The sequence below is a fragment of the Triturus cristatus genome, chromosome 7 (genome assembly GCF_964204655.1).
Source record: "Triturus cristatus chromosome 7, aTriCri1.1, whole genome shotgun sequence".
Classification (NCBI taxonomy): Eukaryota; Metazoa; Chordata; class Amphibia; order Caudata; family Salamandridae; genus Triturus; species Triturus cristatus.
In genome coordinates, this window is record NC_140590.1 from 1,554,148,616 (window position 1) to 1,554,165,625 (window position 17,010).

Below are 17,010 nucleotides of genomic sequence, written 5' to 3' on the forward strand. Positions count from 1 at the left end.
GGCGAACCAAGGTGATAGTCAGACGCCCATGGGACAGGGCATGACCGGCACCGCAGGGACATGGTGAGGGGCGGGAAGCTCGCGGACGGCGTGAGAAGCACGGGAAGCAGGGGTGACAGGGCTGTTGTGCGCCCAATGTGAATGAGCTTCAGGCAAGGGTAGCCGTTCCACCTGCTCCGTAAATAGCGCTCCTCTTCCCAGACGCCAGCTCACCGTTCATGCAGTCCTTCCCCCCACACTCCGTCCCCCGGTGCGCAGCGCCCCCGGAGCCGGAGCACCCCCGCAGCCCGCGTCTCCCGCTCTGAATTGTGAGAAGCCTCCGGCAGGGGGCGGCCAGGAGAGGGCAGCTCTCCCTCACACACACACACACACGCCGCCTCCTCAGACACGCTCCCACTCTCTGCTCCAGCAGGCTGGCTGCGCTCAGAGCCGGGAGCTGCCGCTGCCATCAGGGGGATTCTGCGAGCCTCCTCCCCGGGACTGACCCAAGCGCTCTGCCGGCAACAAGGGACGTCGGGAGAGACCCCCGGAGCACCGCTTCCCTCGGGCATCCCCCCGCCGACGGAAAGTTAAAGTGCGGGGAGCGGAATTTGGGGAGAAGTGCAGGTGGAGAAGGTAAGAGGGGCACCCACGCGCACTGTGCAGGGGGCCAGCCTCAGAGCCTGCTGCAAGTTTGGGGGCGTTAGGGCACCTGGGCAGTGCCACCGCGGCGTTGGGGATTCATGGCAAGTGCTGGCTGAGAAGAGTGGGGTGAGATGGTGTTTACTGCGGTCGACTGTGGATACATTGGCACAGGACTGACAAGTATCTTATGTCACATTATAATTGTTCGTGTAGCGCCTATCCCGCATCGGCGGCAGCTCAGCGCTTTCATTAAGTCCTTGTTTGCACGCCTGCCTATTCAGTCAATCGATAGCTGGCTGTAACAAGTGGGTCAGACCCTCGGGGTGCCATCGGAACACTTTCAAGTAATCAACTCGGCTTACTAGTGGGGATAAAGGAGTGATGCTGGCGGAAAAAATATCGAGTTTTAAAGCCGTGTAGCTTTGTGTGTGTTGTTGGATGGATTGTGTGTTTCTTCAACGTCCCATAGCGCTCTGAAGTGTCACTAAGGCGCGTAGGCACCACATTCGCCTTCTGAGACTTCCTAACCAGCACCACGAGCACGTCATAAATACCCAGTGTATAAATCATGAATGACTGTAAAGTACTTCCATACAGACCTAAACAGAAGGCGCTTTGAAATATTAGGGCTGTCTAAGAGGAACTGTAAAAACTTATGAGGTAGAACTTCTCTGCGTGTTAGGCGTGGTGGACAGGCCCTGATATATGCCAGTTACACGAGCAAGTGAATGTGTGAATGAACAGGTGAGATGATGGCGAGTTGAGTGGGTGAATCGATGATGATTTTGGATGAATAGGTAGGGAAGATTAATGAGAGCTAATGAATAATAAGCGCCTGAAGTACATCAGTCACCTGTAGGCGCTTCCTGGCTAAAGATTGTGGAAGCGCTAGAGCCAACAAAGGAACAGGAGCGAATCCTGGCTGCATGTGCCCGCCAGCATGGAGGGGCGCTGGACCGGAGCCAGCGAGTGTATTCTCTGAAGGGGGCTTTGTGGCTTGAATGGGCCCGCACTTGCAGGGCACAGAGCCAGGGCATGGCTCTGCCCTGGGCTGCTGACCTGTCTCCCCAGGGAGTTAACAGGATGGCGAGGGATGCCCTTTCTGGCGTCTGCGCGGGGGCACAGGGATTCGCTGGTCATGGGTTAGCGCTGGCTTCTCTAGGCGTGAAGCCCGGGGTGTTTGAAAGATCTCTTGATGTGGGGCCGGGGCGTCATTAGAAGTGTGTATTAGAGGCAGCCAATGGGGTGATTCATGTGACCCGATATCTGTCTGCAAGTGACAAGGGCGCCTTTGCATGCTGGCCAGGCTTTAGTAAACACGAGCTTGCTCCCGGGTTTGATGGCTCCCCTGATACATTAGCTTTTAGACTGGGCGAGTTGCCTTTCACCTCTTGAATATTCCTTTGTGGTGCGTGTGTGACGGTTAGGGCGCATTGATGGCATATTTTTCACTGTTAACCAACACTGCGCCGCTTGTGATTGACTTTGTCACGTTTTTTAGGGTGGACATGACTCCGTGCTGGAAGTGAGACCCCATCCGCAGTCACCGGGGCCTGCCCTAGTCCACTTTTGGCCAATAATTGATTCACGGTCGATCCAGTGAACGGCTTGGGTGTGAGACAGCCGCTGCACCGACAGGGTGTGCACACAGTGGCGTAACATCAGCCCCGCAGCTCCCGTGGTGTGGGGGGGGGCCGAGCTCCAGGGTGCCCATCTGACACTGTGCTCGAGCGGTGGGCCCCTGGCCCGAGATTTCGTGACTGGGCTCGGACCGTGGGGCCCTCTCAAGTTTCGTCCCTGGAGGGTTCACTTCTTCGCCTCAGCGCCCGGCGATTCCCGCCAGAAGTAAAGCACTCGATGTGCCAGGGCTGCTCTGGAATGTCCTACCCACCATGCCAATCGATTTCCATTACAGTGCCGCCCACAAGAGCGTCCCACTGTCCCAGCGCACTGTCCCAGGTGGAGGTCAGGCGGTGTGCCACAGGGCAGTGCCCCGCCGCTGAGCTGGAACACTCTCCCACACCCCCCATCAAACTGTCCACCCTTCAACTCTTTACCTCACTCCCTCTTTCTATCGCCATCTCTACCATCTTCATCGCTACCGCCGACCCCCACTATCCTCTTCTCGCCCACCCCGAGACGAGTCTGGCTCCTAGGACCTTCCCAATGCCTGCGGCCCTTCCAGTCCGAAGCTCACACATGGCACAGAACAGGCAGCGGGCAGCGGGCACCAGAGAATAATACTCGAACTCGGTTCTATTGTGCCAGTGCTTGAAATGGCCATAAGTGCAGGAATTCAGTATCACCCAGAAGTACCTCTCCCATTAAATGTCATGTACACCTGCTACGAAGTGCTGCTACGCCTCATTTGAACAGTACTGAAGACGTGTAAATCACTCAGTAGTGACAGAAGCTGCTCGTTCCAAGCGCTGCATTTTGCACTTAGCGCCTGTGATTTCTTAGTGTGTAAAGTGCCGAAGCTTCGTTCCGGCAGCGAGAGGGTGGACCCTGCCTGACAAGCATAGGTCCGGCTTTGGGGGTAATTATCGAAACGCGCCACCCTTTGACGAGAATCCATGGGGGTGCGTGGGGTCCGGGGGGATGTCTACAGCACGTGTCTAGCTGTTTTTCTACTTCACAGCCCGTGCGATGGGTGCCACGGAGACACCGTCCCTGTGCCCCGTCTGCAGTGTGGGGGTGATCTAGCCTCAGTGCCCGACCACTCGTGCGGTGCGCAAGGAACAGGCAGGCTCAATCAATTTCTGGGCGACGTGGAGCTCACCATGCCCAGTACTGCCCTAGGTCTCGTGCTCCAAACCGGGCACAGACTATCACCTCACCCCGCGTGCTGTGTGCATGGAGCAAAGTGCAAGGCTCACCACGACGTGCTACTCCAGTGAAACAGGTCGCCCCTCGTGCTGTTTGCTGCTGGCAAACCGCCTCCTCGCTGTGCAGTGTAGGGCTCGGACAAGGAACGGATCACTCGGTGCGTCTCGAGCCCACAACCACCCCCTCCCCTTGCAGTGCAAGACAATCACGTAGTAGTAAATAAAAAAAACTCGCCCTCCTCGCGCCGCGCGCAGATGGTCCCACTCGCTGTGCAGCGTGTGCTTCACTCACACCAGGGAAACAGCCCAGCCCTCGTGCCACGTGCCGTGAGCAGCCTGCTTCCCTCCCTGTACAGCCTAGGCCTGGCTGCGGTCCAGAACTGCCTCCCTCCTCGGCTGCGTGCCTCCTCCATGTGCAGTGAGCGGCTCACCCCACACCGGTCACAGTCAAACAGCCCACCCCTCGTGCTGCGTGCCTTGAGCAGGGCGCTTCCCTCCCTGTACAATGTGGGTCTCACTGTGGTCCAGTACTACCTCACCCCTTGGGCTGTGCAGTGCGCCTCGTGCAGCCCACCTCCTCCATGTGCAGTGTGCGGCTCACCACACACCGGTGAAACAGCTCACCCCCTCGTGCTGCGTGCCTTGAGCAGGGCGCTTCCCTCCCTGTACAATGTGGGTCTAACTCTGGTCCAGTACTACCTCACCCTTGGGCTGTGCAGTTCGCCTCGTGCAACCCACCTCCTCCACGTGCAGTGAGCGGCTCACCCCACACCGGTGACAGTCAAACAGCCCACACCCTCGTGCTGCGTGCCTTGAGCAGGGCGCTTCCCTCCCTGTACAATGTGGGTCTCACTGTGGTCCAGTACTACCTCACCCCTTGGGCTGTGCAGTGCGCCTCGTGCAGCCCACCTCCTCCATGTGCAGTGTGCGGCTCACCACACACCGGTGAAACAGCTCACCCCCTCGTGTTGCGTGCCTTGAGCAGGGCGCTTCCCTCCCTGTACAATGTGGGTCTAACTCTGGTCCAGTACTACCTCACCCTTGGGCTGTGCAGTTCGCCTCGTGCAACCCACCTCCTCCACGTGCAGTGAGCGGCTCACCCCACACCGGTGACAGTCAAACAGCCCCCCCTCGTGCTGCGTGCCTTGAGCAGGGCTCTTCCCTCCCTGTACAATGTGGGTCTCACTGTGGTCCAGTACTACCTCACCCCTTGGGCTGTGCAGTGCGCCTCGTGCAACCCATCTCCTCCACGTGCAGTGAGCGGCTCACCCCACACCGGTGACAGTCAAACAGCCCCCCTCGTGCTTGGTGCCTTGAGCAGGGCGCTTCCCTCCCTGTACAATGTGGGGCTTACTGTGGTCCAGTACTACCTCACCCCTTGGGCTGTGCAGTGCGCCTCGTGCAGCCCACCTCCTCCACGTGCAGTGTGCGGCTCACAAGACACCGGTGACAGTCAAACAGCCCCGCCCCCCCTCGTGCTGCGTGCTTTGAGCAGTGCGCTTTCCTCCCCGTACAATGTGGGGCTTACTGTGGTCCAGTAGTACCTCCCTCCTCGACTCTGTGCCTAGGGTAACCCACCGCTCCCCATGTGCAGGGCCAGGAGGACCACGCCCTAGTTAAGCAGGTCACACCTTGTGATGCGCGCCCCCTCTTTTAGTAGTGTGATGCTCAACACACAGCAATCATTCCACAGCCCCCGACTAAAAGCGCTGCCTCGATTGGCGATTTTCGAATTCTCCAGCGACGCCGGGCACCCACCTCTCTGTGGGTTTGGTTGAAAAACCCTGCTTGGGGGCGTGCCTCACGCACGTGCCTCTGAAGCACATACCTTTATACCTCACTCTGTGCGTGAAGCACCGCCAGGCGTTTAATATGAGCCGCTCGCTGTGTGCGTTGCGCTCTCTGACTTTATATGGGGATGGATCACTCCGAGGCAGTGGCTCTCAGCGGGTTATTTATGAAGGTGCCTACTGCACGCCCCATTTCTCGAGACCTGCGTAAACTTCTCCGACGTCACAGCTAATTAACGGAGCAGCAGCGACCTTGCTCTGGTCGGTATGTTAAACATACATCCATTGTTGGAAAGTTGTTTGTCATTAATGGGCTGAAAACTTTGACGGCCTAAGAGATGTAACACGTCATTATTCATGTTTTCGTGCACTTCGCACACTGCCAGGACTGGCCTCGTGCTCAGCGCACCCTGCCACGATGGCTACGGTCCAATCCACATGTTGCTAGCATGGCTACAGCGCACTCCACGCAGTGTTAGCATGCGTACAGTGCACTGTGCACACTGCTAGGTTGGGCATAGTGCACCTCGCACAGGGCTTGGATCGGTACTGTGCAGTGTGCACAGTGCTTGGATGTGCTTTGTGCACAGGACATAGTGCAAGATGGCTACGGTTTACTGCACATCGTGCTAGCATGGGTTCTATGCACTGCACAGTGTAAGGATGGGTACTTAGCACTGTGCTTGATTGGGTACTGTGCATTGTGCTTGGATGGGTGAAGTGCTATGCGTGCATTGCTCAGATGGGTACTGTGCACCCTGCACACAGTGCTAGGGTTGTCATTGTGCACTGTGCACTTTGTACAATGCAAGGTTGTCTACTGTGCACTGTGCACAGTGCTACGATGTGTACAATGCACTGCACACAGTGCTAGGATGGGCACTGTGTAAGGCTGCCGGGGGGGGGGGGGGGGGGGTTGCGCAGCGGCCCGCCCCTTGGAGGGCGGCCGCCTTAGTGCCACAGGAAGGCACAGGGTTGGGAGGTCGAGTCCCTGGGATAGACCAAGGGAGACCCCAGCAGATAGCTGCTTCTGGCAGGGAGGAGTCAGGGGGTACATATTCTGTCTCCGCCCCCTCCTCGCCCTCTTAGAAGGAGTTACAGGGCGATCCAGGGTCTGCACATACCAAGGGGTATAGCATGCAGCAGCACCGCGTGGTGCTAAGCCAGGATACCCAGGGATGTTTAGCGTGTCCCCTGGAAGACCGACGGCGCCCCGCTATCCGACAGGCGGTTGTGGGTCTGAGCAACCGGGGGCTGCCATGTATGCTCCGCCCACCCATCACGGGGGGGCGTGTGAAGCAAGTGGACTGGTGGTCCACGGATGGGAGGGGGGGACCCTCCCAACATTTGGTATACACCAGTTGGCGTTGCCATGGTGACTCTAGGCTTATCAGACGGGCAGGCGGCATAGGGGCTGGCCTGCCCTGGGATCGCCCGTAAGATAACCCACCATGTTTGCATATTGCTTATGCTAATAAACCTGCAGCAATATTTCTCCACTTACATTCAGTGTCGTGTGTTTTATTTATGTACTTATGTGTTTTGTGATAACTGTTGCCGATATTGGCACTATGCATAGTGCTTGGATGGGTACTATAGAACAGTATAGGCATCCCCTACCCATTTATCTTCCCTTACCAATGACCCACTGGGAAAGGAGTCTTCTATTCTGTCTAAGAGCGGGCACTGTAACATTTTTGCTATGTTTCCCATTTGGCTATCACCCCAACCTTGAACATGTCCCCTGCCCATGTGATGGAGTGAGTGGACAAACTAATGTACATTTTCGGTTTCTTTGTAAATATTACTTAAAATATACCAAGTGGCTTTTAATTCCATTTTTAAAAAGCAGAGACCAATTTGCCTGGATAATGCTTACCTGTGGTTGCTTACTATGACCAACGAAAAATTGGTCTTTCACACTAGCACTTTTTTGAAAATTGCCACCTGGGCACGTAAGATGATGTCCAACCCCTGAACATTGTTATCTTTGTATGATCACCCTATTAAATTAACTCATGAACTGTTATTTTATATTATTATAAACTGTCTAAATCTGAAATGAATTTTATTATTATTGTTGTATAATTTGTCGTGTTGCTGTGCTTTTATGGATTTCTTGGAATCGGAATAAAGTTTAACTTGAACTTGAACTTGGATGGGTACTATGCACTGTGCACAGTGCTAGGATAGATACTGTGCACTGCACGTAGTGCTAGAATGGTTACTGTGCACAGATTTCTAGGATGGGTACTGTGCACTGCACACAGTGCTAGAATGGGTACTGTGCACTGTGCCTAGTGCTTGGATGGATACCGTGCAGCATGCACAGTGCTAGAATGTGCACTGTGCACTGAACACATTGCTTGGATGGGTGCTGTGCACAGTGCTAGGATAGGAACTGTGCACTGCACACAATGCTAGGATGGGTACTGTGCATTGTGCATAGTGCTTGGATGGGTACTATGCACCATGCACAGTGCTAGGATAGATACTGTGCACTGCACGTAGTACCAGAATGGGTACTCTGCACAGATTGCTAGGATGGGTACTGTGCATTGTACGCAGTGATAGAATGGGTATTGTGCACCGTGCCTAGTGCTTGGATGGATACTGTGCAGTGTGCACAGTTCTAGGTTGGATACTGTGCACTGCGTATAGTGTTAGAATGAATACTGTGCAGAGATTGATAGGATGGGTACTGTGTGTGCACTGCACACATTGGCACGATGAGCATTGTTCTTCGCACACAGTGTAGTATTTAGTTCTCTGTCCCATGCTCTAAGTGGGCAGGGCCAGATTGGCCTACAGAGCAGTCTGGCAGTGTCAGAAGGGCTGGTCTGACAGGTCAGCACGTGGCTGTTTGTTGGGCTGTTCTATGGTCTGCCGGCTGGTTTTTACAGTTGATTTCTCTGATATTATCACTAACATTGACTGCAACAAGCACAAATGTATAGTTTCCCATAACTTGCAAAGCGCCTGTACAAGATCAAAACTGCCCCCATTGTGCAAATACAGCCCCTTTTTTTTAGTTGATATGCTAATTTATTTTGGTGCCCAGGCCCATTTTCTGTCCTAGTCCGACCCTGTAAGTGGGCCAGCCAGGGACTGGCTGGGCCTTACCAAATTAAACATACATAAATACATAAATAAATAAATATGATATTGAAGTAAGGCCTTATGTGACCCAATATGTCTGCTGAAGGATAAAAAAAACCTTGCATCTGGATGCTCAGGGACACAGGTGTCCCATTGGCTAAGATTCCATTAAATTCCAGTTGAACATCTAATTTATGCCAGCTTACGTTTACATGTACCCTGTAAGTGTTCTACTGCTAACAATGCAGGGTGATGGTGCTATATAAACAGAGATATTGTTGCTTGATGACTTCAAATATTCCTTAGACATTAAGACTGTTTGATTAACTTCTCAAGCACTGGGTTCCATTTCTCATTGATTAGACCACACACTGGTTTACGCAAGCCACAATTTTCTGTTTTTTTTGGCTACTGCCTAGGCCACCTCATTTTTACAGCCTTCCCCGCTTTTGTCATCTCACTTAAATCACTGTTTCAAATTTACCCAGTGCGCAATCGTCTCAGCTGGATGTGGCTCAGTATGTATTTTAGACCAGAGGGTGCATAGCAAATATGTAATTTGTTTAGTGAGTGTGCCAGTGGTGTGTGCCGGGCTGTGTTCAGTTTATGGAATTGGCAAATTGCCAGAATTTCTGTCTCCTTGACCCAGTTGGTGGTTCTTGATAATGCAGTGCTTTAAACATGTGGGTACTCTGATGTTCTGAGTAACCTTAGGTGCCATTTACTCAAAGTATCGTAATTATTATTAAAGTCACTCTTGACAATCAATGTTCAAAGTATAATGCATGACCATCACTCATATTCGTTTCAAATCCATTTATATCCTAGATCAGTGATATTCAAAGTACGGGCCCTTGGTCTACAGCAGCACCAGGCTGCTGTTTATTCGACTCAGCACTAACATTAAAAATATATTAAATAAACAGTTGTGTTTGATTAAATGATTATTCAGCTGAGCGAACTTGGATTATAAGCAGCATGACGATGACTCGGATGGTAGTTATATCATAGCAATGTATACTTGCGCCCGATGTATGTCCTTTTGGCTGATATTCAATAAATATATTTAAACCATAAACAGGCACGCCTTTACTTAAAGGTTAATTTAAGTTAAATAAAGGAAGTAACTAAGGTGTCCTACACAGTTCAAAATTAGAAATACTGTCATTTTTAAAGACATCTTGGGCAATAGTGTAAAAATATGATTGTCTGTTCAAAATTCAAAAAGTGTATCCCATTAACATGGAGAGCCGTTTCACCTTAGTACATCTGATTTTATCTGTGCATTGAGACGTATTTGTTTTAAAGTGATCGTTTTCAAACATGGATTTAGACATTTTTCTGACAGCAATGCCAATAGCGAACTAAGAAGCAAGCACATATGTCGAGCGACTGTCTGTCTGGCGCTGATCTCCCGTCCCCTGTCCACCTGACAGTGCGCGGAGATCCCCCAGAACAGAAGTGGTGTCACCCTGGACACTACACGGGATCCTAGCCCAACTGGGTAGTCCCTGACCCACAGGCCCTTCCACTGGGGAACTCATCCCCCAATCACTCCTCACGCTGGACTCCTGTACCCTCCCTACCGGAGCCATCTTACATTGCACATATGGAAAGATGGATTACAGATTTTTTTGAACTTAATATGGGTTCAACGACTGTTCAGATGGTATGGGACGCCTTCAAATCAGGGGTGAGAGGAGAAACTCTATCTTATTCAATTAATAAGCAAAGAGAATACCAGCGTAAGCTAACAACTTATTATAATGATATACAGGATTGTGAGGTAGCACTAGTTGATGCTATCAAGAACTCCTTAGATATCGAGAAAATCAATGCCACTTTAGCTATATCCAAGTCTCGGCTGTATGAAAATTTTGCTTCAAAACTCGCAGAACAACTTGCTGTTTTCAATACACAGGTTTATGAGATGGGTGAGCGGTCTGGACATATTTTGGCAAAGAAAATTCGGCAAAAAGCAAGCCTAAACACTATAAACAAAATACAGGATGAATCTGGTCAGGTGTACGATCAGCCAGACAAAATACTGGAGGTGTTTCGTTTGTTTTATAAAAATTTGTATACGGAGGAGGTGATCGCGTATTCACCGGACTCACTTTCCAACTTTCTCGTCAATAATGATCTTTCCAGGGTGTCGCCTATGCTGAAAGCTTCATTAGACAAAGATATAATCTGGGAGGAGATAGAAGCAGCCATTCTCTCTCTACCTGCAGGTAGGGCCATGGGGCCGGACAGAATTCCTCTTGAATTCTATAAAATTTTTAGACATGTGTTAAAGCAGGCACTATTGTTAACATGCTTGGAAGCGCAGAAAGGGTTTATACCCCCCTCTTGGAGTGAATCAATCATTATGGCTTTCCTTAAAAAGGAGAAACCACCCCTACAACCATCCTCTTATAGACCTATATCTCTTTTAAATGCCGATAGTAAAATCTACTCTAAAATATTAGCAACACGTCTTCCGGGGGTTATCTCTACAATAGTCTCGCATTTTCAGCATGGGTTTATTCCTAATAGAGATACCTCTGATCATGTCAGACGAGTGATTGCTTTGATGGACTGGGCCCACGCCTCAAACATAGATTTGGGTATCACCCTGTTGGATGCCGAAAAGGCATTCGACAGGGTGGCTTGGCCATACCTCTGGGATCTTCTCATCCGAAAAGGCTTCGGCCTTAAAATGGTTACAGCCTTAAAAGCACTCTATGCTGCCCCTTTCTCCTGCATTAGTATTGCTGGGAAGAAATCCTTGCCCTTTAGTATAAATCGCGGGACTCGGCAGGGGTGCCCCGTTTCACCTCTTCTCTTCGCTCTATATATTGATATTTTTTTAAACAGACTTAATAATACAGAGGACATAAAACCAGTTCAAGTATCTGCTACAATATATAGAGCTCTTGCTTATGCAGATGACATCGTTGTATTGACAACAGATATTAAGGGGGCAATGCCAATAATACAAGACCTTGCACCGCAATTTGGTAACTTTTCTGGCTATAGATTAAACGTACAAAAAACACAAATTTTATTTGTAGGACCGAATCCCCCAGAACAGCTAAATATAGTCTCAGCTGCTACCTATTTGGGTATAAAAATCACATCTCCAGTTGTCGCTATTCCTGAACTTAATTTTACGCCCATACTTAAAAAAGCGCAGTCATCGTTAGAACGTATTGATCATTTTCACTTACCTTTATTTGGCAGATGTAACGTTCTGAAAATGATGATTTTACCCAAATTCTTACATATGTTTAGAACAATTCCATTACAGTTCCCCTTGACTTTTTTTCAACAGCTGGAAAGGATGTCGGCAAGATTTCTTTGGGGGTATAGAGGTCATCGTAGGTCATACAAAAAAATGATTCTTCCCAAATCAAGAGGAGGCTGGGGAATTCCACATTTTCTTTTTTATTATCTGGCTGCAGTGCTACAGTTTATTTCACCCTTGATAATAGGGCCTAGATTACGTATTCTAGCTAGCCACACACCTTCTATTTATGAATTTGCAATGGGTACAGATTGTCATGGTATTTTTTTGAGAATTGTAGAACCTAGTTATTTAAAAAAAACTAAGTTTAAGGTTCTGAGTGCTGCTTTTGGCACTTGGCGGCTAATTAAAAAGCAAATGGGTATTGGCAAAATCTTGGTGTACACACCATTCAAATCATTTAATATTTTTCCTGCAACTTTTCAGGATACAGTAATGACACGTTGGCGTAATTTAGGTATCAATTGTATAGGCGATCTTTGGGAGGACTGTCAGTTAACCCCCTTCTCATTATTAGAGAGCAAATACAACCTAACCTGTAATGATTATTTTAAATATGTGCAGATACATAGCTTTCTTAATACCCTTTGCCCGCTAGCTCGATCACGACTGACTAGGATTCCTCTTATAGACAGTCTTTTCACTAAAAAAAAGATCAGCACATATTATAATCTACTTTTGGCTTCATTTCCTGATGATATTTTGCTATGTCAAAAAAAATGGAATGAAAAATTGGGGATAACTAATACCAAAATTCAAGAATCAATAGATTTGGCCAACACAATACTAATAACAGGGAGATCACGCACACAGCACTATATGGCTTTATTCGATCTATACTATTCACCAGCCAAAATTAGCAAATGGTCAACTACTGTAGGTATTTTGTGTAGCCGATGTGGATTCTATGCAGCAGATGCTCTCCATATGTTCTTTGCATGCCCTCGTTTGTCTCCTGTATTGTCAGAAATCCAAACTTTTTTAACAATATTGATGGATCAGACAATTATTTTGTCAGGAGAATTAATAATAATAGGTCTGTCACCATTTGAGCTTTCTGAGGGTCAGACAATTTTTCTTTTCATTTGTATGTCCACTTGGAGGGCATGCATCACTCAAGTCTGGCTGAGCCCAGACCCTCCCACCTTCCCTACCTGGAGAGCATGTTTACTTGCTAAGTATAATCTGGAAAAGGCCATATATAGTGTTAAAAGTAGGAAAAGGAGAAGGTTGGGTGAAGAACTTTGGAGTCCTTTAGAGAATTGGATTAACGATACTTTGACCTAAGTAATTTATTTGGTATTTTTGTCTTCTTTTTTTTTTTTTTTTTTTTACAATTAAGCGAATCTTGTGGACTGTATTACTGGTTCTTTCTTTTTACATTGCTGTACCTTGCTTGCATTAAATGATAAATGCTAATAAAAATAATAAAAAAAAAAAAAAAAAAAATTCAAAAAGTGTATCCCATTAACATGGAGAGCCGTTTCACCTTAGTACATCTGATTTTATCTGTGCATTGAGACGTATTTGTTTTAAAGTGATCGTTTTCAAACATGGATTTAGACATTTTTCTGACAGCAATGCCAATAGCGAACTGAGAAGCAAGCACATATGTCGAGCGACTGTCTGTCGGCGCTGATCTCCCGTCCCCTGTCCACCTGACAGTGCGCGGAGATCCCCCAGAACAGAAGTGGTGTCACCCTGGTCACTACACGGGATCCTAGCCCAACTGGGTAGTCCCTGACCCACAGGCCCTTCCACTGGGGAACTCATCCCCCAATCACTCCTCACGCTGGACTCCTGTACCCTCCCTACCGGAGCGGTACTGCCAGACACTAGAACCACAGGAGCCCTGGTTACAGGTGCTCCAGGTCCTCTACTCACTAAGAGATCTTCCTCAAGTGGGCTAACAGGACAGCCTAGGTCCCCAACTTGGTGTTCCCTCATGAAACCATCCAAGTCCTGAGGCAGGGTTTCGTACGTCCGGGGACCCTCGGTCACCCTCTCACTCCTGCTCCACTGAGCCAGGCAGTGAGCCCCTACACCCTCCTCACTATCCTGGGACCTAGCTGGGCTACACTGAGCCTCTTCCACCACGCTGGGCTGGAAGATACCTGACCCACTACTTTTGGAGTCACTCCCTAATGACTCTAGAGGACCTCTAGCACTTTCCCAGCGCTCTGCTTCATCTCCAAGCTCAAATGGCTCAGACAATCCACACCCTAACAGGTGTTGGCGCAACCCCGGCACACAACAACTGAGCAGGTGTTCTTTGAGAACCAGATCACACAGTTTATCATAATCAGCTCCTGTGGGATCTCCTATCCAAGCAAACAGTGCATTCTCACATCCATCCACAAACTCCTCCCAAGACTGGCGAGGCAGTTTCCTACTGCCCCTGAATTTTAACCTTAACTCCTCCTCCTGGGGAACAGGTACCAGACTGGGGGAACTGGGACTGGGATTTCCTACACTGGAATCTATCTGGCTGCTACCACTGGACTCAACCCTCCCTGGGGAGTCCAGAAAACCACAACTGCGCTCAGGGGATAACCTACCCTCCAGAGCTAGCTTCTCTCTGGCAAAGGCCCTCTCAGCCTCCGCCATCTGTCTTTTGACCTCCAGCTGCGCCATAGCCTGGGCATGCTGCAACCTGAGCTTTTCTAACGTCAGCTGGTGCTCCCTTTCTTTCCTCCTATCTTCCCACTCCTCTGGGGACAGGGAAAGGGAGGAGGCGCTGCCTCCTACTCTGGACCCAGCAAGGGACTCCCTACCTATGGGGTCTGCACTCTCTACTGGCGTCCAGGTACTGTCATCCTCTTCCTCCTCTTCTGAATCTTCAGGGCTCCCCACCGACCCACCACCCTCCAGGTGTGAGGCCCGGGCCCTTTCCATACTGTGCTCAAGATCCCATGGACCCTTTTGCCATAGGACCAGGTGGTCCTGAAGTTCGTACAGAGTGTCGGACTCTCCCCCTGTACAGGACCTTTCTAACTCCTGCCTCTGGTGCCAAGCTAGCTCATAGGGATCACAAGCAGGCTCCATTCTGGCAGACGTTCTAGAGAAAAGATCACACAGGGAACCTAGGGGTCTGCGTTTAACACAGGAGTACACAATTCACAAAAAGATTCAACAAGCTCTCTATCCCAGAGAACTCACACTCACTTGCCTAGTGCCACACACCATTCATCCACACACAACCCTCCCCTCGGACGGGTAAGGCAGTTTCTACCACCCGATTCCTCAACCTGACCACCACGTGACACAGGTACCAACTCTGGGCGCAGGGCGGGGGACAAATGTACAGGACACTATTACTCTGCCACCACTGGATCCCACCCTCTGGTGAATCCAGAAACACAATGCACTAAGGGGGATGATCTACCCTCCCGAGCTAGGGACACCTAACTCACAGTGCACAAAACCACATTTCCAAGGAAATGACAATTAAAAAACAAACTTAGAACAATAATCCCTATACCATGTGATTTATCTAAATGCAGAGTTTTGTAGTGCGGCCAGTTGTAGCTGCGGTACAGCGCAAACGCAAGTCCAAATCCCACCGCTGCCACCAATGTTAGAAATGGCGATTTCTGGTTGGCTGAGGCTTGCGCCAAAGCCAGGCAGAAACCACCACTCTAGTCAGGGCTGGGGAGTTACACGCCAAAGATAACCCCTGCTCACCCCCTTGGTAGCTTGGCACGAGCAGTCAGGCTTATCTCTGAGGCGATGTGTAAAGCGTTTGCGCGCGCACCCAGCAACAACACCCAAGGCCCACCACAAAGGAAACTCCACACAAGGTATTCTATAAAAATAACCTTTGTATTATACACAACACATTAGAAAAAAACACACACTCTACAATGTGCCAACAGGCACGGGCAGAATTTACAAGGGATTATATGTACAGGGGACAGGGCCACATGGACCACTGTCAGGAATTAGCACTTTTGGAACATAGGAATAATAATGTAGTACAAAATAGCAAATGTAGCACGCAACCAGTGACTACTGGTATCAGGTAAGTACCACCTACGCAACCCTAACCACCTTAGGAAAAATACTGCGCAGGGAATCAGGACCTCACTAGCACCACCTGTGTTAGGGAGAAAACAACCACCTAAGTATCACAATACCTGTAGGGGTCTAAGCACATAAACACATGATGCATAACATTCAGAGGTGTAGGGAAGGGAAACACATGATGCATAAAATACATTCAGCGGTGTAAAGCAAAGCACATGACGCATAAACACATTCAGAGGTGCAGGGAAACACAATTGCGCAAGAACTCACATAAGCCACACCCTGTGGCAGTCCCTAGGCCAACTGGCCTTGTCGGGGCAAGGACGCCCTGTGTCCAGAAAAGTCAGGGCACGGTTGCGCAAGCTGCGCAAGCCAAAACACAGAGGCCACAACCTAAACGTTGCAGCTGCCCACTAAGTGCTGGGCAGCTGGAGAAAGTGAGCGTGGGCACCACTGCGCCTTCTAGAACAAATGTGGCACTCTGGACAAATGATGGGGCCAACGCTGGAGCTACACTGAGCTCTACACCAATGCCTCGTTGGAGCCTCGTGGGCTCTAGAAATAGTGTGGGGGCAACATTGGAGCGGCCCGCTGCCTTCTGGGGCCGCTCTCGACAGGAAAACAAAGGTCCCCTCGGTTGGAGCGACCTCCTCGCTCTCACAACAACAATGCGGGTCCCGTGGGGGCGGCCTCGCGCTCATAGACAAAGAAATAATGCCCCCATGTTGGAGCGCTCCGGGCGCTCTGAGGCTACAATGGGGGCCCCGTCGGAACGCACCAGCGCTCCAGGAAAATGATGCGGGCCTCGTTGGAGCGCACCAGCGCTCAGCAACCACCTAGGTTGCTTCGTGCCCCCCCTCAGGACCGAGCCCCACTCACCGGGTCTCGTCGGGGGAAGCTCTCTTCGGTGGCCGCACTCCTGGGTTGCGGGAGCGCGGGGTAGGCTCCCGCCCGCTCCCGCTTGCACCTCCTCTTGGCGGCGTTCTTCTTCCCGGCGCAGGGCTTCCCTCCGATACACGGGAGCCCTGCGCAGCGTCGGGACGCTGGCGCCACTTCCTGCCTGGCTGCAGGCTCCGCCCCCGTCACGGGCAGGAGTGCCTGACTTCCGGTCCAGCCGAACGGGCCGCAGCGGTGATCGCTCTCGGCAAGAGGGGTAGGCCCCTTCGTAATAAAAACAAATAAGCGGGGTGGGCACCTGCCAACAAGTACTGCAATGTCCCTGGCAGGGTGGCCACCTGCCAGGGGACTTGGAAATCGGTAAAGACGGGGCACACGCCGGGTGGGCACCGGCTTTTCGAAATAGCGCGCTCCAAGCACTAAGGAAAACAAGGGAGAGCGCTCCCAGCGCTCAAGG

The 17,010-nt window shown here is 50.5% G+C and overlaps 1 protein-coding gene across 1 annotated transcript in view; it reads left to right on the plus strand.

Moving 5' to 3' along the window:
* The first annotated feature begins 403 nt into the window (after window positions 1-403).
* CDH22 (cadherin 22) overlaps window positions 404-17,010 on the plus strand; it is a 1,590,820-nt gene continuing 1,574,213 nt past the window's right edge. Inside the window, exon 1 of the mRNA XM_085619354.1 lies at window positions 404-615. The gene's annotated coding sequence lies outside the window, so the exon portion shown is untranslated. The remainder of the gene's footprint in view (window positions 616-17,010) is intronic.